The sequence below is a fragment of the Phoca vitulina genome, unplaced genomic scaffold (genome assembly GCF_004348235.1).
Source record: "Phoca vitulina isolate PV1807 unplaced genomic scaffold, GSC_HSeal_1.0 scaffold2, whole genome shotgun sequence".
NCBI lineage: Eukaryota > Metazoa > Chordata > Mammalia > Carnivora > Phocidae > Phoca > Phoca vitulina.
Window position 1 is genome coordinate 25,974,570 of NW_022589705.1, and position 23,217 is coordinate 25,997,786.

At 39.9% G+C, this 23,217-nt stretch overlaps 1 pseudogene; it reads left to right on the plus strand.

The window, feature by feature from the left end:
- The first annotated feature begins 499 nt into the window (after positions 1-499).
- LOC116645681 lies at positions 500-19,162 on the plus strand (annotated as a pseudogene).
- The last annotated feature ends 4,055 nt before the right edge of the window (positions 19,163-23,217 follow it).

Genomic DNA, 23,217 nt, shown 5'->3' on the forward strand with positions numbered 1-23,217 from the left:
TGCTTAAAAAAAATAGTGAACCGTAAGGTTAAGGATCCAGCACTATTTTCAGGAAAGATAATTCAGATACAGAAAGGTCTCAGGTTCTAGAAGTTCTAGCACATCCTGACATACCGTGGCCACACAAGACACTGGGCACACTATGGATAAAAGATGGTCAGTTTCCTGACCCCCTGCTTTTCACTTCTTTTTGTTGAGTGTCCTACTAAATTAAAACAAATAAAAAATGCAACTGCCGGTTGTTTATTGCAGAAATGAGCCCAGCGATATTCAAACAATCATTCATTCCTACTGAGCCCATGGCTGTAAGGCAGGTTTCTGGAGGCTGGGGTTACACCCGTGAACACCGCAGAAAAACATCAACCCTGTATGAAGCAAAATTCCAGTAAGGAGACGACAACAAAGAAACGAACAAATGAACAAATTTCTTCCAGATATTGATTAGTTCTTTGAAGGAAATAAAGTGGAAGGATGTGTAAATGACTAGAAAAGAAGCACCATGATGGGAGCCAATAGGGAAAGAGACTACCAGGCAAAGGATAGAGCAAGTGCAGGGGTAGGAATGAACTTGGTATGTTGGGGGAGGTGGTAAGAGGGGGTGTAAATTCACAGAAATCAACATCTGACAAAGCCACTCTATGACCATGGTAAATCAAGACAAAAAAAAAAGTTATTTTTGTAATTATACCTGTAACCATATCTGACCATAGGCAAAACAGAAACATTGTCTGAGCCACGAAAATGAGCGAACATTTTCCTATCCTGGCTAATATGAGTGACTGCTGCCGCTTTACTGATTACAGTTTTAGCTTCAGCCCAGTAGATAATACTCAGTCCTTCTAGATAATACTTATTAAAATTTCCAATTACAAAATTACTCCTGCCTCCTACAGTTTCCAACCCAGAGCAAAGTCCCTCTTCCTTGAACCCTCCCGTAAATCACCTAACAAGTCTAAATTTCTAACACCCTCTTACTAAGATGCCCAAGGTTCTCCATGGTGTCTATTCTCACCTACTAAAACAATAAACCCAGCTTGTTCAACTACAGTTTTATTCCCAGTGGTCTTTGGGTGGTGGGTATTGACAATAATCAAGTCTGAGAGGCCTGTTAGATATCCAAATGATAACGTCAAGTAAACAGATGGATATATTGGTCTGAGTCTAGGCTGGAGACATAAAATTGGCAGTTATGAGTTTATACATGAAACCTAAAACCTTGGGACTACTTGAGATTACTTAGGCAGACTACAGACAGAGAACTGAGCTATGAGAACCTCCAACATTTCAAAGTTGGGCAGAGGAAGAAGAGCTAACAAGAGACTGAGAAGGAATGACCTGTGAGGTGAAAAGTTGATGTCATAGAAGTCAAGAGAAGGAAGTTTTCCAATTGAAAGGAAGTGGTCAACTATAGCAAATGCTGCATAGGAGTCATGTAGTGAGTACACAGAAATGACCAACGAATTTGGCAACATAGCAATCATTAGAGTCTCTGGCAAGAATAGTTTCAGGGTGTGAGGCAGAAAGACTGAAGTGTACTAAAAAACAAAAGATGAACAAGTGTGGACAAGTCTTAGGGTTTTGTTTCTTTGGTTGGTTTCTTGGAGGTTTTTTTGCTGGGGCGGAGGTGGGGGGTTGAAGATCAGAGAAATAGGATGGTGGCTAGAGTGGGTTAAATAGAGCAAGGGAAGTTTTCTGTTAATGTTGTTGTGTTGACAGATAAATGCTTATATAATGGTGGAAATGGTGTAGTACAGAGAGAAATTGTTGATGTTGGAGAAAAAGGGAATATCTACAGGAATGGAATTATAGAGGAGAATGAAGGAAAGGATCCAAAACATAAGTGGGCCTTTGAAAAGAACCTAGATGGGGGAAAAAACAAAAACAAAAACGTAGATTCCCATCCTTTTAACAGGAGGGAAAAACAGAAGATGAATTCAGGTGCAGATGTTTTGTGTATGGGTGGGAAGATAAAGTAGTTCCTACCAGATCACATGCATTTTCTTAATAAAATGAGATGAGGTCTTCAGCTGAGAGTGAGGCAAAACGGGGGTAAGAGGGTGGAGGGGTGAGAAGACCAGAGATATATTCTGAGAGTGAGAAGGTGAACTGTGGAAAGACTGTGATATTGCCAGCTGGATTGAGTGCCTATTTTCAATTTAAAGTGAGTCCAGATGGAATAGTGGTATGAATTTCTCAATTAACCTTCAGTCAAGAGAAGGAAGACATGGAAAAGAATGGTTGGACTTAACTGAGGATGAATATCACACAGAGGGGCAAATGAGGGTGTTTATAAGGAAGTGATTGTAATAATACATCATGGAATCTTTGGGAAGCAAGAAGGAAAGGTTATAGGAAGGTGATAGATACTGATATATAGATTGACAGATCAATACATAGATAAAAAGTACTGGGAACTATGGATTGGAACACTCTGTAATCTAAGAATTGGTATAATTGAAGTATAAGGTTGAGCTAAAAGGATAGAGCTAGTAGATGGTGCACAGAATGGTGAAAATTGGGATTTCAGAGATAACAAGTGTTCGAGAGGGTAGTTAACTTTGCTGGAGAAAAAGATCTGTTTTGGTGCGAAAAGATTGTATTATCCTGAGTCCAAAACCCATGCTCAGGCCAGGGAGATATCAGTTATTTTGCCTAATGCACTTTCTCCCCAAGCAGTAAGTAATATCCCCTCCTCTGGGTTCCATTAGTATTTTATGCCTGCTGCCATTTCAACACACAGGCATAGGAAAGACATGAAGAATCTGGGCCCTACCACAGACCTACGGAATCAGAATCTTCAGTAAAACAGGCTCCCCAGGTTATTTGTATAATCTCTAAAGCCTCGGAAGCACTGTTCTAGAACACTGGCTCTCAACCTTACCTGCACATTCGAATCACCTCAGAAGCTTTTAAAATTCTGAAGCCCAGACTATACCTCAGATCAATTACATCAGAATTTCTGGGGATGGGATCCAAACATCAGATTCCTTTAAAGCTCCCCCGTTTGACTCCAATGTGCAACAGGGTAAAAACCACTAATTTAGATTTGGTCACATTAACCTGTAAAGCTTGTTATCATAATCTTTGCCAAAGTTATTTCCCCTCATTTATTTTTTATTTTTTAAAGATTTTATTTATTTATTTATTTGAGAGAGAGAGAGAGCATGAGCTGGGGGAGAGGCAGATGGAGAGGGAGAGGCAGACTCCCCCCCACCCCAGCAGGGAGCCTGATGCAGGGCTTGATCCCAGGACCCCTGGGATCATAACCTGAACCGAAGTTAGTCTCTTAACCGACTGAGCCACCCAGGCGCCCCTATTTTCCCTTCATTTAATCATAGAATTACCTCTGTAGTTTTTAACCTCTCTTTTGTATCTTTTACACTAAGTGCGCAGTAACTACTTATTTGAATGACTGTATCTTGTGTCTCAAATTGTTTATAAGCTTTATACTACCTGTGTAGCCTGCCTGGATTCCTCTATATCTGAGTGAGAGACAGTCTCTATTTCAAAAATGTAAAATGGACAAAATCCTTGCTTGGTTTTGCTGGAGGGATTGAGTTAGATAAAGTGAAATAAGACATGTTAAAATGCTTAGCCTAGTAAGCCTGACTATGTTAGCTCATTTAATTTATATTCAGTATTTTTTCCTCTTTCCCTATGTCCTATCCCCAGTGCTGTCCACAAAGTAGAGACACAATAAATGGCTATGGAATTAATGAACAATTAGAGTTTAGGTTTTATTATTTTTTTTTATTTTTTACTTTTTTTAAAGAGGGAGAGAGGTAGAGAGTGGGGGAGGAGGGGCAGAGGCAGAGGGAGAGAAGGGACTCTTAAGGAGGCTCCACATCCACCCAACTCTGAGATCATGGCTTGAGCCAAAATCAAGAGTCAGACACTTAACCACCTGAGCCACCCAGGCACCCCTAGAATTTAGGTTTTAAATGGCTGGTTGCTTTTTTATCTCCAGGAACAAATAGAAGATGAGTTGATTTAATGATTGTTGAATTTTATTTATAAAATTCAGTTTAATAATACAAATGGGCATATAATTGACATTTAATTATTAAATAAAAGTTTAATAATTGTTGACTTGTGTGTTGAATTAAGAGTTGTTACTTAGGGGCGCCTGGGTGGCTCAGTCAGTTAAGCGTCTGCCTTCGGCTCAGGTCATGATCCCAGGGTCCTGGGATCGAGCCCGGGATCGAGCCCCGCATCGGGCTCTCCGCTCTGCGGGAAGCCTGCTTCTCCCTCTCCCACTCCCCCTGCTTGTGTTCCGTCTCTCTCTGTCAAATAAATAAATCTTTAAAAAAAAAAAAAAAGAGTTGTTACTTAGGGATGTTGATAACTCTGTAACACAAAGTTTTCTTTAGGGTCGGACCAGTGCTTTCACTATTTTTCCGTTAACAGCATGTTTATTCAGCCTCCACAGAGTGTGTGTGTTTGTGTGTGTGTGTGTGTTGTGGTGTGTGTGTCTCATTTTTATCTTTTATTTATTTTCTTTTATATCTATGCATCCTCCAAAGTTAGTGAAGGTTCCATTTCTCCAGATATCCCAGCTCAGGATCTGTCCCTTTCCTAATTCATGTTTATCTCCTTGTGGACCATCTACAGGTAAACTTATCATGTGCTGTTTTGTTTTCTAATTAACTATTGAACAATTTAGTTCCTTATTAAATATACTTTCATGTTCTCTGAAGTACACTGCTCTTCTGTGCATTTCATGTTCTGACTTGACTGCAATCTTGTGGAGAAGGACCTTTTCTTCTAAGGATCTCTTTTATTCTTCATAGCACTTAATTCCATACTAGCCACAGAGTAGGTGTTTTACTAATGCTTTTTGCAGTCATCATCAACATGTGCTGAGTTTTTTAAGTTTTTATTTTAATTCCAGTTAGTTAACATATACAGTGTTGTATTAGTTTCCAGTGTACAATGTATCTACTGAGTTTTTGATCCTACCTAAATGAACTCATATTCTGAGGAAGGGAGTTTGTTTATCCAGTAGCAATGAAGGATAGAAGAAATGTAGGCAGGGACTAGGGAACCTAGTCATCCTAAGAGGAAACCACACTTAGAGGGATTTTATACTAAACACCCTGGAAGGACCCTCCACCCTTTCCCACGTGATAGATAGTTGACAACAACCTGTTTGGGTGACAGGCACATGGAGGGCTAATCAGATTAAAACCACCCACCAACAAGCCCATAAAAACCCCTAGATTTAGAAACTCCAGTGGCAACCCTCTCGGGTCCCCTCCCTCTTCGGGAGCTTTGTACTGCACTTGATACTATTGCTCATTAAACTTTGCTTTGCTGCCCACCACTCTTCATCTGGTCTACCTCTTCATTCTTTGAAGCAGCGTGACCAAGAACCATGGGCACTAAAGGAAAAGAAACCCTGTAACAGTACGTTGTTCTCTCTTTCCTCCACTTACGCAGGCAAGAGTTAAGGATTGCCAAGAAGGGGAAACAGAGAATTGGGGACTGAGACTTAAAAGAGACAGAAGCAGAAACCATTGGAATAGGAATCTGGAGATAGTTTTATTTTAAAGGCATGAGAAGGCTCTGCAGTGATTTTAGGCAACTGATAGCAGAACAGGGCTTTTTACATAGGTCCTTCTATGGTTCTAAACTGTGTCAGAAAAAAAGACAAGGACTATGTAAAATAACTGTTTTGAATTCTTCATCTTCAAAGGTAAGAGATAGGGAATGCTAAGGGGAAGTAAGAAAGAAAGTGGAAGTAGAAAAGGGAATTAACCTGTTAAAGTACAGACCACTGTGCAGGCTTTAATCTTATTATTCTAGATGTCCTGTAAGAAAGGGAAAAAGTTAATTGGCGGAGTGAGGTTCCTTTAGAGGGGGACAACCATGTTGGTAGATCCTGTCCACTGGAGAGGGAGATGGAAGACTTGAGTGGAGAATGACTGAGCAGTGCTTCTAGGAAGACTGCTTCCTAAGCCTGGCAAGATGCCCATCTCAGATGACAGGAGCAGGGAGGGACCAGGTGGGCTGGACAATGGGACAATGGATACCTCATCACTAAGAGGTGGTCTCCCCAGTGCTATGTGCTACATAAGACACCCCCCTGGAATCTTTGCATAATTCCTGCCAGGGTTAGAGGGGATGAAGAGAATGAATTTCCTACCATCTTAGTAGAATGATGTCTCAGGGCCAAATTAAATTGGATTCGGATAAATAAATGCAGCAGTTTTTTGAACAGCTGAGTTGGAAGTTGAACTTGCTTGGTAAGTTCACACAATAAAACAGGTAAGTCAGGACTTAGAATTCTACTCTTCATGTCCCAAAACCTGTGCATTTTTCACTGGAGGAGTGACCAATTAGAGGGACAATTAAGCCATTGTCTACCTGGGCTGGGGCATGGGGTACCATATGGCCCCAAGTCCTCCTATGTTTATCCAGTTGTGTTAAAAATCTTTCCCTGTCAGCAGCCCACTTCTCCCCCTCAACCCCCTAACACAGCTGCTTCTCAAAACCTTTTACTCCTGAGTGCTAAGTAAAGCAGAAATTTTTATTTGACAAATAAGGAATCATTTAAGGCTGTCTTCCAAGGTGGCTAAGAGTGAATTCCATAGTGTCAGAATCACACAGTCTGGAAAAAGGAATAAACTTTATTGGGAAAAGTTATTAGCCAACGGTGAGCAAGAGAAGCTATGGACCTCTTGTTACTAGTGAGATTGTGGGTCTGTGCTGCAGCAAAGCTTATCCTGCCCTCCAGTTGTTCTCCTTTCTTATAGGGAACACATGGGGACAATCTTAGTAGGATTCAAACTACTTGGGCATCAGGCAATCTGTGTTTAGATGCTAAGTGATTATAGACAACTTATCTGGGAAAACCTGGTACCCAGCAGGTGGAGACCTTGGAGCAGGTGGAAATTTGAGTTGGGTGCAGCCGCTCCCTCTAGGAAAAATAGGGAGTCCCTGTCAGTTGTATGGTCAACTCAGAATAAGTTCCCAGCACAACTTTCAAAGAATTTTGCTCATCTTTTTTTCTTCTCGTGGAGGCACCTATTAACAGGAAAAGTTATTGGAAGTCTTATCCCCCTTCCCACTTTTTTTTTTTTTTTTACCTCCACTATTAAGCGGAGGCACTCTCTCAGGAAATCCTCAAAGATAGATAACCTAGGATAAAGATAAAACAAATACATAGCTTTTGAATATGAACAGAAAATTTCTTTTAGGACAATAGCTATAAATTTAATGTTTCTGGGGGCCCCCCTTTCACGTGTTGATTTTGAAACCTAATCCCCATTGTGATGGTGTAAAGAGGTGATGCCTTTGAGAGGTGATTCGATCCTGGGAGTGAGAGCTGCAGTTGGAATTAGTGTCCTTATAAAGAGACCCCACAGAGTTCCCTTGTCCCTTCTGCCAGGTGAGGGCACAACAAAACCAGGAAAATGTTCTCATGCATCTGGTCCTTGATCTTGGACTTGCCAGCCTCCAGAAATGGGAGAAATAAATGTCTGTTGTTTAAGCCACCAATCTGCAGTAGTTTTGTTATAGCAGCCTGAATGGACTAAGACAAAATAGGTACATGAAATAAACCTCCATATTATAAAATAAAAGTCTACACATTCATTGTAAAATATACGTGGGACAAAACACTTAGCATTTCATGGGGAAATACTATTTCAAAAATAAAATTATAGGGCGCCTGGGTGGCTCAGTCAGTTAAACATCTGCCTTAGGCTCAGGTCATGATCCCAGGATCCTGGGATTGCAGGAATGTTACACAGATTGACTAAAACATTTAAAGCTTTTGGTAAAGCTCATAGAAGACATCTAACATTTTAATTAATTTATTAAATCAATAAATACCTTCTCCTACTTGTGCCTAGCCAATAGAATAGGTCCTGTCATATGGACATGACTAAGAAGAGGACTCCTCTTCTAAGTGGCTTAAAGTTTATCGAGGGGCTGAAGGAGACAGTTTTCATATTCATCCTTCATGACCTGGCTTTACTCTTTCTCAAGGAAGCCTCACCAACTGAACATGTTAGGTCTCTAGGTGTATGCTTCCATAGCATACTGTACTCTTTCTTTTATCAATTTTGTTACAATTACTTGTTAATGTTGATCTTCCTCATTAGACTTGTTATCTCTTATAATAGGCATGAGGCCTGTCTTGAACATGCGCTCGGAAGCTGGACTGTTAGGGTGACCATGGGAAACTTACTTAACCTCTCTGGGATTCAGTTTCTTCATTTATACAATGGTTATAAGTAAGAGTATCTACTTCACAAAGTTGTTGCTCAGGTAAATAAATTAATAAATGTATGTTGTTTAGAACAGTGCCTGCCACATGGTGAACTACATGTGAGTATTAGCCAGGAAGACAGAGGTGAAGATGAGATTCCCTAGCACAGTACTTGACATGTGTTAAGTAGGTCAATAAATATTTGTTGAATGTTATTGAATCTTGTCAAATGAATGAATGAGTAAAATGGCGTAAGTGCACAGAAGAACAAGTTATTAACTCTGAATCAGAGAACTTTTTCTGGGGAAATTGAAGTCCAAGCTGAGTTTTGAAAAATTAATGAGTTTACCACCAGGTGAATAGGGGAAGGAAGAGGCATTCTCTTAGTCAATGAAAGAGAACTGAAACAGACAAATGTGTTCAGGGAACTATAAGTTGTTTAGAAATAGAAAAAGATTGGAGGGAGAGGAGCTAGAGACTAGAAACGGACCTCATCAAGAACCTCCTTGTGTGCTATTCTCAAAATGGGTAATAGCAAGATAATAGAGTTAAACGAGGGTAAGAAAAATATAAACTGCGTTTTATTAAGATCACTTTGGGAAGAGTGCAGAAAATAAACTATAGGAGAAAGAGGCTATAACTGGGTGACCTATCCAATAAATGTTTAGAGTCAGTAGGAGCAAGAACTTGAAATAGACCTGAAATGGTCATTTTTTGGAAAAGCTTCATTTTTTTGTGCTTCTTCTTTCATGGCTTTATGCTGCATTCAAGTCATTTCTATTTTGTTTGGGTTTATATCTCCTTGTGGGATGTTGAAAGGAGAGCAAGCCTCTAGTTTGTTTATGAACAGGTGTACAAGAAAGCAAAAGTAGCAACCCTGTTCTCATCATTGCTGACTTGACCAAAAGAATGTTGTTTCTAGTGTTGCCAATGTGGTCTCCTTTGCAAGAGAAAACAGCTGAAGCAATATTAACTAAGTCAACAATTCTAATGAGTGAATGTAGCAACAAATTAGCCAATGAAAAATAGTTCCCTTCTTTTTATGTAGCCATTTTTGGAGGAGGTGCATTTCTGGCTCAGTCCGTTGGGCATCTGACTCTTTGATCTCAGCTCAGGTCTTGATTTCAGGGTCCTGAGCTCAAGCCCAGTGTTGGGCTTCACACTGGGTGTGGAGCCTACTTGAAAAAAAAAAAGAAGAAGCTGGTGAATAGTTGAGAGAGAACTGGGGTAAATGATTCCAACCCAAACCCCTTTCTTCAGGGTTTGGTTGTAGTTGAGGTAGGTAAATAATATTTAAGCTTAGTCCCGCATTAAAATAGTGAGGAAAATGGGCATTTTCCCGTGGCATCAAGGGACATAATTATAGTGACCAAACTAGGAGTTCACTCCCATTCAGGCATCCTGAACAGAAATTAGGAAAGTTTGGGGTGCCTGGGTGGCTCAGTTGGCTGAGTGTCCAACTCTTGATTTTGGCTCAGGTCTCAGGGTCGTGAGATAGAGCCCAGAGTGGGGCTGCGCACTCAGTCGGAGGAGTCTGCTTGAGATTCTCTCCTTCTCCCTCTGCCCCTCCCCCTGTTCGTGCACCCTTTCTTTAAATAAATAAATAAGTAAATAAATAAATAAATATCTTAAAAAAGAAAAAGAAACTAGGAAATTTCAAAAATAGCAGTGCATTAAGGGAAACCTCCAAGAATTCCTTCTTGATCCCATTTGCTGTAAGCTTGAATTACCGGTATAATGAGAGAAAAAGAACAGGATACATTAAATGAGTGCTATCATAAGCACTGAATCGGCACTGAATTAAGACTTTTTATATGTTATCTTATTAATTCTTTCATTATTGAACCTTTTTATGGACCAGGAAAGTGAGCTTTAGAAACGGCTAAATTGCTGACAACAAGCCAGTAAGTGGTAGAGCTGGAATTGGAATTTAGGACTCTTTGGTTACAAAGGTCTTGATTTATATTAGGTATCAGCTATATTTTTAAAAAACTCTTTTATTGTGGTAAAATACACAAAATCTTAACCATCTTACCCATTTTTAAGTATATAGTTCAGTGGTATTAAGTACATTCCTATTGTCACGGAGCAACATCACCATCCATCTTCAGAACACTTTTCATTCTACAAAACTAAAACTCTACACCCGTGAAACAGTCAGTCCCCATTCCTCACCTCCCCCAACTCCTGGCAACCTTCATTCTATTTTCTGTCTCTATGAATTTGACTATTTTAGATACCACGTGTAAACTGAATCGTACAGTATTTGTCTTTTTGTGCCCGACTTATTCCACTTAGCATGATATCCTCAAGGTTTATCCATGTTGTGGCATATGTCAGGACTTTTTTCTCAGGCTGAATAATATTCGATTGTATGCCTATACCACATTTTGATTATTCATTCATCCATTGGTGGACATTTAGGTTGCTTCTACATTGTAGCTATTTTGAATAATGCTACTATGAATATGGGTATCCAAATATCGCTTAGAGACCTCGCTTTCAATTCTTTGGGGTGTATAACTAGAAGTACTGGATTATATGGTAATTCTATTTTTAATTTTTTGAGGAACTGCCATACAGTTTTCCACAGCAGCTGTCCCATTTTATGTTCTTATCAACAGTGCACAAGGATTCTAATTTCTCTACATTCTTATTAACACTTGTCATTTTCTGTTTTGTTTTGTTTTGAAATAGGAGCCATTCTTTTTTTTAATTTAATTTTATTATGTTATGTTAATCACCATACATTACATCATTAGTTTTTGATGTAGTGTTCCATGATTCATTGTTTGCGTATAACACCCAGTGTTCCATTCAATACGTGCCCTCTTTAATACTCATCACCAGGCTAACCCATCCCCCCACCCCCCTCCCTCTAGAACCCTCAGTTTGTTTCTCAGAGTCCAAAGTCTCTCTTGGTTCGTCTCCCCCTCCTATTTCCCCCCCTTCATTTTTCCCTTCCTACTATCTTCTTCTTCTTCTTTTTTTTTTAACGTATAATGTATTATTTGTTTCAGAGGTACAGGTTGGTGATTTATCAGTCTTACACAATTCACAGCACTCACCATAGCACATACCCTCCCCAATGTCTATCACCCAGCCACCCCATCCCTCCCACCCCCCCACCACTCCAGCAATCCTCAGTTTGTTTCCTGAGATTAAGAATTCCTCATATCAGTGAGATCATATGATACATGTCTTTCTCTGATTGACTTATTTCGCTTAGCATTGTACCCTCTAGTTCCATCCACGTCGTTGCAAATGGCAAGATTTTGGTTTTTTTATGGCTGCATAATATTCCATTGTATATATATACCACATCTTCTTTATCCATTCGTCTGTTGATGGACATCTTGGTGAAATAGGAGCCATTCTAATGGGTATGAGGTTGTATCTCATTGTGGTTTTGACTTGCATTTCCCTAATGATTAGTGAAGTTGAGCATCTTTTCAAGTGCTTGTTGATCACTTGTATATCTTCTTTGAAGAAATGTCTATTCATGTCCTTTGCCCATTTTTTGAATTGGATTTTGTTGTTGTTGAATTTTAGGTATTCCCTATATATTCCGGATGTTAATCCCTTATCAGCTATATGATTTACAAATATTTTCTCCTATTTTCTGGGTTGCCTTATTACTCTGTTGTTAGTGTCTTTTGATGCACAAAATTTTTTTCATTTTCATAAAATCCAATTAGTCTATTTTTTCTTTTGTTGACTGTACCTTTGCTGTCATATCCAAGAAATCATTGCCAAGTCTAATATTGTGAAGATACGCCTTTGTTTTCCTCTAAGAGATATAGTTTTAGCTCTTATGTTTAGGATTTTGGTCCATTTGAATTAATTTTTGTATATAGTTTTAGGTAAAAGCTCAACTTCATTCTTTTGCATGTGGATATTCAGTCTTTCAAGGAGACATCAAATATACATATATATATATATATATTCTAAGATTTTATTTATTTATTTGAGAGAGAGAAAGCACATGCTCATGAGCAGGGGGAGAGGCAGAGGGAGATGTGGGGCTCAATCTCACGACCCTGAGATCATGACCCGAGCCACATTCAAGAGTCAGAGGTTCAACTGACTGAGCCACCCAGGCGCCACGACCTCAACTATATTTTTTAAAATGTCTTGTTCAGGGCACCTGGGTGGCTCAGTTGGTTAAGCATCAGACTCGATTTCAGCTCAGGTCATGAGATCAAGCCCTGTGTTGGGCTCCTGCTGGGTGTGGAGCCTGCTTAAGATTCTCTCCCTCTACCCCTTCCCACACCTCTTTTCTCCCCCCTTTAAAAAAAAAAAAAAAGTTTTTTTCAACATAGCTAACACATAAATGGCTCGGGTAAAGTTAATTTTAAATTCAATTTGAAAGTTCAAATGATTCCATACTCCATATTGGAAAGAACATACTGATTTTGTGGCATAGTTTAAAGAGATATAATTCTTCTAGGATTAGGTATTTTTAAAAAAAGGAAGCCAAGGGGCGCCTGGGTGGCTCAGTCAGTTAAGCGTCTGCCTTCAGCTCAGGTCACGATCACAGGGTCCTGGGATCGAGCCCCACCTCGGGCTCCCTGCTCAGTGGGGAGTCTGCTTCTCCCTCTGACTCTCCCTCTGCTTGTGCTCTCTCTGTCTGTCAAATAAATAAATAAAATCTTAAAAAAAAAAAAAGGAAGCCAAGCTGTTTAGTATAATACCTGTCTTGTTGTCTTGTCTGTCTGTTCATCTGTCCATCTTTGTGGTACCTGTGGATAGTTGTAACCCAGTTTCAAAATTAAAAATATGAAGAGGCACCCGGCTGCCTCAGTCAGAGGAACATGTGACTCTTGAGCTTGGGGTCGTGAGTTTGAGCCCCATGTTGGGTGTAGAGATTACTTAAAAAAATAAATAAATAAAATAAATCTTAAATAAATAAAATAAAAATAAAATAAAAAATAAAAATAAAAATATGAAGAATGGGAAGTGCTGGTAAGAAATATCTGGAATTCTAACAAAGAAGAAAAAGTATTTATAGGATAAAATAAACATGCTGTACTTGAAGGTGACTGAAGCATACAAAGAAAAAAACATATTTTTCCCCCTAAAACATAGATTTCAAACACTCTGAAATAAATCTTGTCATTATTACTAAATTCAGAGAATCATAAGACCAAATTTGTATTTTTAAAATTTAAATGTAAACTTACGAAAGTTGAGTTTTGTTTTGTTTGTTTTTTCTTTTTTTTTTCTTTTTTCTTTTTTAATTCACTGGGCTCCTTTGTGAAGTAAAATACTAGTAGGACTGGGAGGTCAAGGAGCAAATCCCGTGATGTGTCAAGTTTCATCTCCAGGCACTGAAACTCTGTAGCATCTGGTACCACTCTGAAGTAGGCTGACAATTTCAGTTTAGCCATTAATGGGAAGAATATTCACTCCAGCGAAGTCATAATGGTTTGACTTCCAAATTGCTTGTTAGCTTTAAAGAAGATGATTTAACATTTTGAAAAATCCCTAGAAATTCCAAGTTCAGGGCCTTTGTCTTGGTGCCCTTTTGCTGGAAAAGAAATACACTAGAGAGTAAAGTCTTAAAATGATGTATCAGTATTATATAGAACTTTTAATATCCCTGTATGTTTTAAAATTCCAGAATAAGATTACAATTATACAATTAGTCAACTTTTATTTAAAAAACCCAAAGGGGTAAATGGCCATTAATTTTAAAATAGTTTATCAAGATATAGTTTAATACAGTGATGTCGACTGGGGTTCAGTGCTAGAGATTTTTCAGACGTGGAATAATTTTTTTTCTTGGCTTTAGGTTTTAAATACCAAATTTTATCCCCAAAAAGAACTTTACAGTTAGGTTGTAAATCCCTGCCCCTCCCCCAAAGTGCTAAAATGTAATTTAAATGGAGCCACCGGCAGAATTTACTCTTGAGCTTTAAACACAACAATAAACTTTAATGAGTTTGACATTGGAGCATCAGTGGTCTGCCAATTATACTCTGCGTGCCAAATCTAGTTTGCTGCCTGTTTTTGTACACATAGCAAGAATGTATTTTTACATCTTTAAATTATTGGAAAAAAATTTAAATAATATTTTGTGACACATGAAATTTTATAAAAAACAAATTTCAGCGTCCATAAAAACAGTTTTATTGGTACACAGCCACACTCATTTGTTTATTGTCTGTGGCTACTTTTGCCTTACCATGGCAGGGTTGAGTAGTTGCCACAGAGCTCTGTGGCCCACGAAATCTAAAATATTTACTATCTAGGGGCGCCTGGGTGGCTCAGTCGTTAAGAGTCTGCCTTCGGCTCAGGGCATGCTCCTAGGGTCCTGGGATCGAGCCCCGCATCGGGCTCCCTGCTCGGTGGGAAGCCTGCTTCTCCCTCTCCCACTCCCCCTGCTTGTGTTCCCTCTCTCGCTGTGTCTCTCTCTGTCAAATAAATAAATAAAATCTTAAAATATTTACTATCTGGCTTGTTATGGAAAAAGTTTGTCAACTCCTGGATTATCAGAAAAGCAGCTTGTATTGTAGCATGGATATACAAATTAAACAAATGTCACCAAGGAGTGCAGGACAAACTTTTACCATACATTAAATCAGCTATTTAATGTGGGGAAGAAAAGGACACAAATACTTTAGTGTTGTTAATTCCAACAGTTAAGATTTATGTCTAGTACTTTCTAAAGGTAGCTTCTTTTTCTTGACAGGAGAGCCTCAATTTACCCTCTTCCTGTGAGAAAAATACAAAAGGCAGAGATGGAGGATATGTGGCATGAATCCATTCGCTGAATGTTAACAGCGTGACTCTGGATGGACAGTGACTTGGGTGTTTAATGTTGACACCAGGGCAGAGAAGCCAGCAAAAATCAGGGCCTCTGTGAAGTGAAGGTAAAAGACTCCACTGAGTCTTTTCTTCCTGTGCTTGCATCTCTGGGAATTGTGGAAAAGCCAGTAAAATTACTTCAACATCCTTCGATAGCAATGACTGTAATCCTTCTTAACAGTTTTAAGTCCTATTACGTTGTTACTCATACATTCTAATACATTTTTTCCCTTAACCACATGAAAAGGATAGAAGAGCACATGTGTCTTAAAATTTGGAGTGAATTAAAATAAATTACATCAGGGGCGCCTGGGTGGCTCAGTCAGTTAAGCGTCTGCCTCCAACTCAGATCATGATCTCAGGGTCCTGGGATTGAGCCCTGTGTTGGGCTCCCTGCTTCTCCCTCTCCCTCTGCTCCCTCGCACATGCTCTCTCTCTCTCTCTCAAAAATATAAATAAAGTATTTAAAATAAGTTACATCATAAACTTTTAAAAATGATTTTTATGGCACCTCTTTGGAAACCTAGTTCTTCAAAAAGGGTAAGAGTGATCTTAGAATATGCTGTAGGGAGCTGAAGAGGATCCCTTGTCTACTAGCCATCGCTGAAGATAATGAGCTATATCCTGAGAAAGTGGCTGAGGGTTGCAACCAAAAAATAAAAGAGAAGGAAAAACAGAGGCCCAGGAATTAAAATGATCAGTGCCTTCTTTCATGTGACGTGTAAAGCATAATATCCCAAATAGACAGCAGTCTTACCAAAAAAGATTAAAATAAAAAACCTATTCTGTTTTTAGATCCTACAAGTAGATAACTGGTTATATAAACACTCATCTTCTATATAGCAAGAAATCACATCTCTATGATCGATGCTAGGCTCCAGTATCTCAATAATTCTGGTAGATGCAGCACATCTGGAACTTGTCAAAGCGAGTGAACCTTACAAGATAGTTCCTTATAGCAAGACCCCTGGCCAGTGCCTTCTTTCCACCACATTTCCACTGCAGTTTACCCATGGAGAGTCACTATGAATATGAAAAATGAAGGATAAGTTCCCTTAAACTTTGCATTTTGCTTGAGCAAAGTGAGCACTTTATTGTAAAATTGGTCTAACAACCAGCATTCTAAAATCCTGCCTTTTTTTTTTTTTTTTAGTGAAACTTGAGTAGGCAGTTATAAAAACTAATGTGTTCGTGGGATATGCCTATTTCTCTCTTCCATGCATTTTGTGCTTATCATTTTACATTTGCTCTTTTTCAATATGAGATTAGCAAGTCCTGTAATAGCAATTAATAGAGGGACTAAACATTCTTCTTAACATACCTGAAAAGCATTGGTATTCTGTTAGAACCTAGGATCCCACACTCTACACTAAATAGCTTAGTCCCAACACTGATGCAACAATAATTCTTCAAATATTCTGGACATTAACTTATGGGAAAGGCATACAAGGCAGGGAAGAGGAGAAGGCAAGGCAAGGATGTCTTAAGGGGTTAGTTACCCTGTGGGTGATTGGTACATGATCCTGCAATGATCATCCTAGAGGGCTTTTATTGAAATGTACTGCAGAACATTCCACCTGGGGTTAAAAGAAGAAGCAAGTTTATTTCCATTGGTTTCTGTTCCCCATTGGTCACCTTCCTCTTCTCTTCCGGGTTGCACATCCCAGAGCACTGAGTGGGATCTTCTGGGTGTCCTACGCAGGGGTGTCAGAGGTTCCTTAGAGCAGACAGGTAGAGGGACATATCACGAGTTGAAGCAAGGCACTATCAAAGTGCCTCTGCATAAAATTAACTGAGATCTACCTGAAAGAAGTTGCAGCAGGAGTGGCTGAAGTGAGAGTGTGGCTGACAGGGTTTTTGAAGTGGTGCGCTGTCAAGAACTGTAAAGAACCCAGATTTTACCCTACTTGCAAGCTCTCAATTTAGGCTGTCACAGTTTCGTGGAAGCTGGCAGAAGACATGAGATTCCTTGGTCAGAGACAAAAGACTTGATTACTTACTGCACAGCAGACAGCATGAAATTCATGTTCATATTAGTCCTCTTTCCCCCAAGTCCCACTGGGACACTGCAGAGGTGGGTCCAAGTGGATATGGCACACACAGTGTGAGGAACAGCTGAGAAACTCGGAGAATCCTCGGTTTTTTCATATGAGGGTTGCAAGCAAACCTGCCCAAACTTTTACTGGTGGGAGACATGACCTTTATATATTTTGTTTGTTTATTTGTTTGGATAAGTTATACTTTGATTTTTCAGAAGCAAAAATGACAAGTGGCAACTTGCATTTGGAAAAGACATTAAAGAGTATGAGAATAATAAATAGAGACAATAGCCTAAGAAAGACTCTGTTATCATACAGCTCTCAAAGAAACTCCTTTTATTTATTTTTATTATTTTTTAAGGTTTTATTTTTAAGTAATCTCCACACCCAATGCGGGGTTTGAAACCACAACCCTGAGATTAAGAGCCATACACTCGACCAACTGAGCCAGCTAGGCACCCCAAGGAAATTCCTTTTAAATAAATCTCAGAATAATATGCTCTTAACTAAAACAACAAAACAAAAACCACAGCACCAACAAAAAATTTGTAGAGAATCCATAAAGTGATACATGAAGAAGGAAAAAGGAAAATCCAGAAATCTACATGCTGAGAGTTCTCTGTGAAAATCAAATAGGCTCTCTTTCTATATAATCTCAGAGAGAGAGAGAGAAAGAAATCATTTGCAGACTCAGCCCTCCCAGACAACTGAAAGCCCATCTTGATAGTATATTAGACTATCCCATCTGGTTCCAGATTATTCCAGGTGAACTGTAGTGATTTAAAAATAAATTGCTTAAAGTATTTCCCCTTTTTATTTAAAAATAAATATATTGCCTTAGTAGCAGGAAGAATAATTTATATCCATATAGCATTTTTTCTGCAAAACTTTAATACTAACATATCGCTAAGAGTGCTATGTTCAGAAATGAACAACTTACAGGAACAAAATAATCTTAAAGAAAGAAACACAGAAAACAAAGAGACTCTGTTATGCCCATGGGTCAATTTTCCATAATTCACTTACGCAAATTAAGTCTATTGAGTATGGTCTTGGAATGAAGAGTAAAAAAATATAGAAATGCCCTTTGTTCTTTCTTTACCCTGAGTATAAGATTTTATATAGGAAAACTCAACATAGGAGGTTTTTGGTTTTGGGGTTTTTTTTGAGAAAATATGCAAGTTTAAGTTGTACATGTTAGTCATGCTTTATACAAAATTGTTCAAACTGGGAAAATTTTGAGAGTGAAAGGGGGAATCATTAATAATTCTGATGGGACAGCAGGTATAAACTGGCATTACGGTCAGAGCCGGCCTGCACTCACTTGGTTCTCGGTGCCTGCTCCCGGTGGCCCTGAGGGCGTGCGGGCGAGAGGAGGGGGGGAGGGGAGCAGGTGTGCAGGTCTAAGTGCCGCCGGGGGGCGCACTCTTCGGCGAGAATCAGGAGGAGGAGGAGACTGCAAGGATGGGCCCAGGAGCAATGGCGTCCAAAGAGGAGCAAGCAGTAAAAAAATCTCAACGTGGAGAACGCCAAACAGGAAAATGAAAAAAAGGATGAAAAGGAGCAAGTTGCTAATAAAGGAGAGCCCTTGGCCCTCCCTTTGGAAGCTGGTGAATATTGTGTGCCTCGAGTAAATCGTAGGCGGTTCCGTGTTAGGCAGCCCATCCTGCAGTATAGGTGGGACATGATTCAGAGGCTTGGAGAACCACCGGCAAGGATGAGAGAGGAGAATATGGAAAGGATTGGGGACGAGATGGGACAGCTGAGGGAAAAGCAATTCAGTCATAGTCTGCGGGCAGTTAGCACTGACCCTCCTCACCATGACCATCATGATGAGTTTTGCCTTATGCCTTGAGTCTTGATGTTTTCCCTGAAGTTAATAGGAAGACACACCTGCTTCCTAAACTTAATGTTCTCAACGTACATTTGTTGTAAACCTTTTGGTGTTACATGTCTCTTGTGGGTCTCCTATGACCAGCTTCTAATTGAATGTTGAATTTTGACCCAAAATGTAAGATTCTGTCAGCAGGAGAGTTTCACCCTATTGCATGGCAAGATGTTCATTATATATTGTGACGTTAATAAAGCAGTTTAAAAGACAAAAAAACAAAAACAAAAAAAAACTGGCATTACTCCCGGAAAACTAGAGCGTATGATCACTCTAGGTACAGCTTATTTAAACTACCACTTCAGTATTCTCACGTAAAGTAGGTCGGTAATTTGAAAATGCCTCACTGCTCTCCAAAACACTTTAAAGCTGCACAGTACTTTGTTTCAATTCTTTAAATCTTCAAATAACCTCTATTTAAATATACAGCACCAATAATGAGACAAAATTGTGTTAATTTCATTAAGTTCCATTAACTAAAGCTGTTAACATTTAGCTTTGTGGCTGGTCAAGATCAGGCCATAATATTTTTTTCTCCACTAAAGCACTTGGAGATCGGGGAGATGAGTGAATAAATATATTATGTTGTTGTTTTGTTTTTGTTTTTTCTTTGAGAGAGAGTGTGAGTGGGGGGGAGAGGGGCATGAAGGAAGAGGTAGAGAAAATCTTAAGCAGATTCCACACCCAGCGCAATTCCAATGCAGGGCTCGATCTCACAACCCTGAGATCATGACCTGAGCCAAAATCAAGAGTCAGACGTCTAACCAACTGAGCCACCCAGGCGCCCTTTTTACGTTTTAAACATAGCCTCTAGAACATTTAAAATTATATATGTGACCCGCATTATATCTCTTTCGAATTGTGCCAGTGTAGCCTGTTTCAAAAGCTGGGAATGAAGATGGAATATAAAACAATAGGGGTACAGATGATCATCACGTAAGACAAATGAAACCTTTTCTAGTGATCTTAAGGGAACCTGTGTTTGGCTGAGTCTTGTCCCACCTACCAATGTAGGTTCCTAGCTCCTGGAAACGCCCATCCCACCCCATCCTGTTATCTCGGGGTGTTCTCCGGGGGTTCTCATGAACACATTTCAGTTACTATGTGGCTTTTTCCCCTCCCGCCTCAGCCCGTTCCTGTGCCTGGCCCAGAGGTTGCTGTTTCCATTGGCAACCAGTGCATCTACCTGAAACCGCCACCTCAGTGAGTTCAGAGGCAATCTTCAAAATGCCAGTGTAACGCCTAACTGCAATTGGGGGAAAGTGCTGCTCTGACCCTTTGGTGTTTTACTATCAGAGAGAGAGAGAGAGAGCTGGAGGTATACTACCTGTGCCCAAACATCTTTTAGAAAGTTTTAAGCGCAACAGCTTGATGCAATGTTCGAGTCTCTGTTCTCCATAAGAGAGACCGGAGTCCATGGTGGGGCTCACCCGAAAAAATGCTGAGCAAGCGAGAATGAGGCCTCCTGTTTTTTATTCAGGTTTTGCTACTAAGCCGTGCATGCCTGCCTGCCTGCCTGCCTCCCTTGTGCAGCAGCTGAAAACTGGTGGCGGGGAATTCAGCTGCAGCCCTGCCTTTGTTGGGAGAGCACAATATTGCTGTTTGCACGCTTGAAGGTGGAGAATGCATGCCCCAGTTCACCGCACCGTTCCCACTAGTCCCCAACATGTTATGTTGTATCCTCCGCCATCACACGTCTGCTGCTGGCCTGGACTTTTTGAGTTTGCACTCCTGTTTTATAGCCTTCCTATTCAGTGTGTTCTTTAACCAGCGGCGGCAGCATTGTCTGGGAACTGGTGAGAAGGCAGGGTCTCCAGCCCTACCTCAGACCTATTGAATCAGAATCTGCATTTTTATTGTATCTTATTTTTTAAAAGGTTTTATTTATTTGAGAGAGAGCACGAGGGTGAGAGAGAGCACGAGTTGGGGGGGGGCGGCGCAGAGGGAGAGGGAGAAGCAGGCTTCCCCCTGAGCAGGGAGCCCGATGCTGCGGGGCTTGAGCCCAGGACCCTGGGATCATGACCTGAGCCGAAGGCAGAGGCTTAACCGACCAAGCCACCCAGGCCCCCTCAGAATCTGCGTTTTTACATGATCTTACATGATTGTCATGTACACTGAAGTTTGAGAAACACTGCCTTATATAGGATGTATTCTCTACCTGTAGGCTCCGTAGCCCACATTTGATAGGATTTGGCCTGAGCGATTCGCAGACACAAACGGGCAAACCTGGGCTAGAAAGGGTCACTGCTTAAATGGTGCTCCCTGCTACTCCAATAAAAACCACCACCAACATAACTTTATAATAGACACCAAACCTTGGAAACCAAAGGAATTCCTCTCTGTTTTACATGGAAGTCACTATCTTTTCTCTGTTTCCTAATATGGCTTATTCTCAGGTAGAATGTCCCATCGCTTTTTATTGTGTGGCAACTCCCCTGTGTTTACACCTTTAACGATAAAGTAAGGGAACTGATATTATACACACACACATACACGTATCTATATATGTTTTAAATTTTTTTAGTAATCTCTACACCCAACATGGGGCTCAAACTCACAACCCCAAGATCAAGAGTTGTATGCTCTTCTGATGAGCCAGCCAGGCACCCTGATATTTTACATTTTTATCCAGTTAGAACTGTTCAGCTTATGAGTTTGGGGAGCCTGAGGAACCTAGAGAAAGAGAGCATCTGGACTTTCTTTTGATTTAAGGTGGTTTGAGCCACTGGAGCACTCCTTTAAAAAGCCATTCCCTGTTTGCTTTGCCAGATGCTCTGCAGTCCTGCCTTTCAGAGAACTTCAGTTGTTGTAGGACAATATCAAACTTATTTGGCAAACAATCTGGGGGCAAGGGAGGACAGAAGACTGTTTCTTATCAGGGCATATGTTTAACTTTGAAGTAACCACATGATCCATGCTTATCCAATCTGTGTGAATTTCAGGTCTGAGTCTCTATTTTGGAAATTCCCTGTCAATTGGGGGAGCTCTGTTTTCCAGGCCAGGAAGCACAGCGGAGAAAGGGAAAGAAATTGGATTACTGAATACCATCACTGGTTTCCTTGAAGCCCATCCTTACTTGCCCCCTGCTTTTTAAAACAATTTTCTTGAGGGGCACAATGGGTTTGTTGAGGTGACACACTGGGTTGAGCAGCCAACTATTGGTTTTGACTTGGGTCATGATCTCGGGGTCCTGGGGGTGAGCACCGTGTCAGGCTCCTCCGCTCAGCGTGGAGTCTCCTTGAGGATTCTCCCCTTTCCCTCTCCCTCTGCCCCTTTCCCTGTTCGTGCATGTGCTCTTTCTCTCAAATAAATAAATAAATCTTGAAAAAAAATTAAGACAGTTTTGTTGAGATATAATGACATACAATAATTTGCACGTATTTAAAGAAAGTATATAATTTGATGAGTTTTGACATATGCATGTCCTGTAAAGCCATCACCACAAACGAGATAGTGAACCTATCCATTACCTCCAGAAGTTTCTTCAGCCCCTTTGGATTCACTCACTCCCACTCCTTCCCGTTCCCCACCAACAGCTGATATGCTTTCTCTCACTTCAAATTAGTTGCGTTTTCTGAGTTTTATATGAATAGAATCAAACAGATGTACTTTTTTTGGTCTGGCTTCTTTCATTTAGCATAATTATTTTGAAATTCATGTTGTATACATCAAAAGTTCATTCCTTTTTATTGAGTATTATTCCTTATTATTAGTAGCATGCCATCGTATGGATGTACCACAATTTGCATATGGACAAATGGGTGATTTCTAGCTTTTGGCTATTACAAATAAAACTGCTATGATCATTTGTATACAAGTCTCTATAGGGACATATATTTCTGTTTCTCTTGGGTAAATACCTACAAGTAGAATGGCTGGATAACATGGTGGGTATATGTTTAACTTTGGAAGAAGTTGCCAAACTGTTTCCCAAAGTAGCTGTACGCTTTACAATGCCACCAGGAGTGCATGAGAGTTCTAGTTCTGCTACATTCTTGCCAACACTTGGTGTGGTTAGTCTTTTTCGTTTTAGCCATTCTGATAAGTATATAGTAGTAGCTCACTGTGCATTTCCCTAATAACTAGCGATGCTGAGCATATTTTCACGGGTTTAATGCCAAATGTATATCTTGAAAAGTGTTTAAGTCTTTTCATTTTTCAAAATTAGGTTGTTTTCTTTTCTTACTGATGAGTTTTAAGAGTTCTTTATGTATTTTGTATATACAAGGCCTTTATTTTATTTGCAAATATCGTCTCCCAGTCTC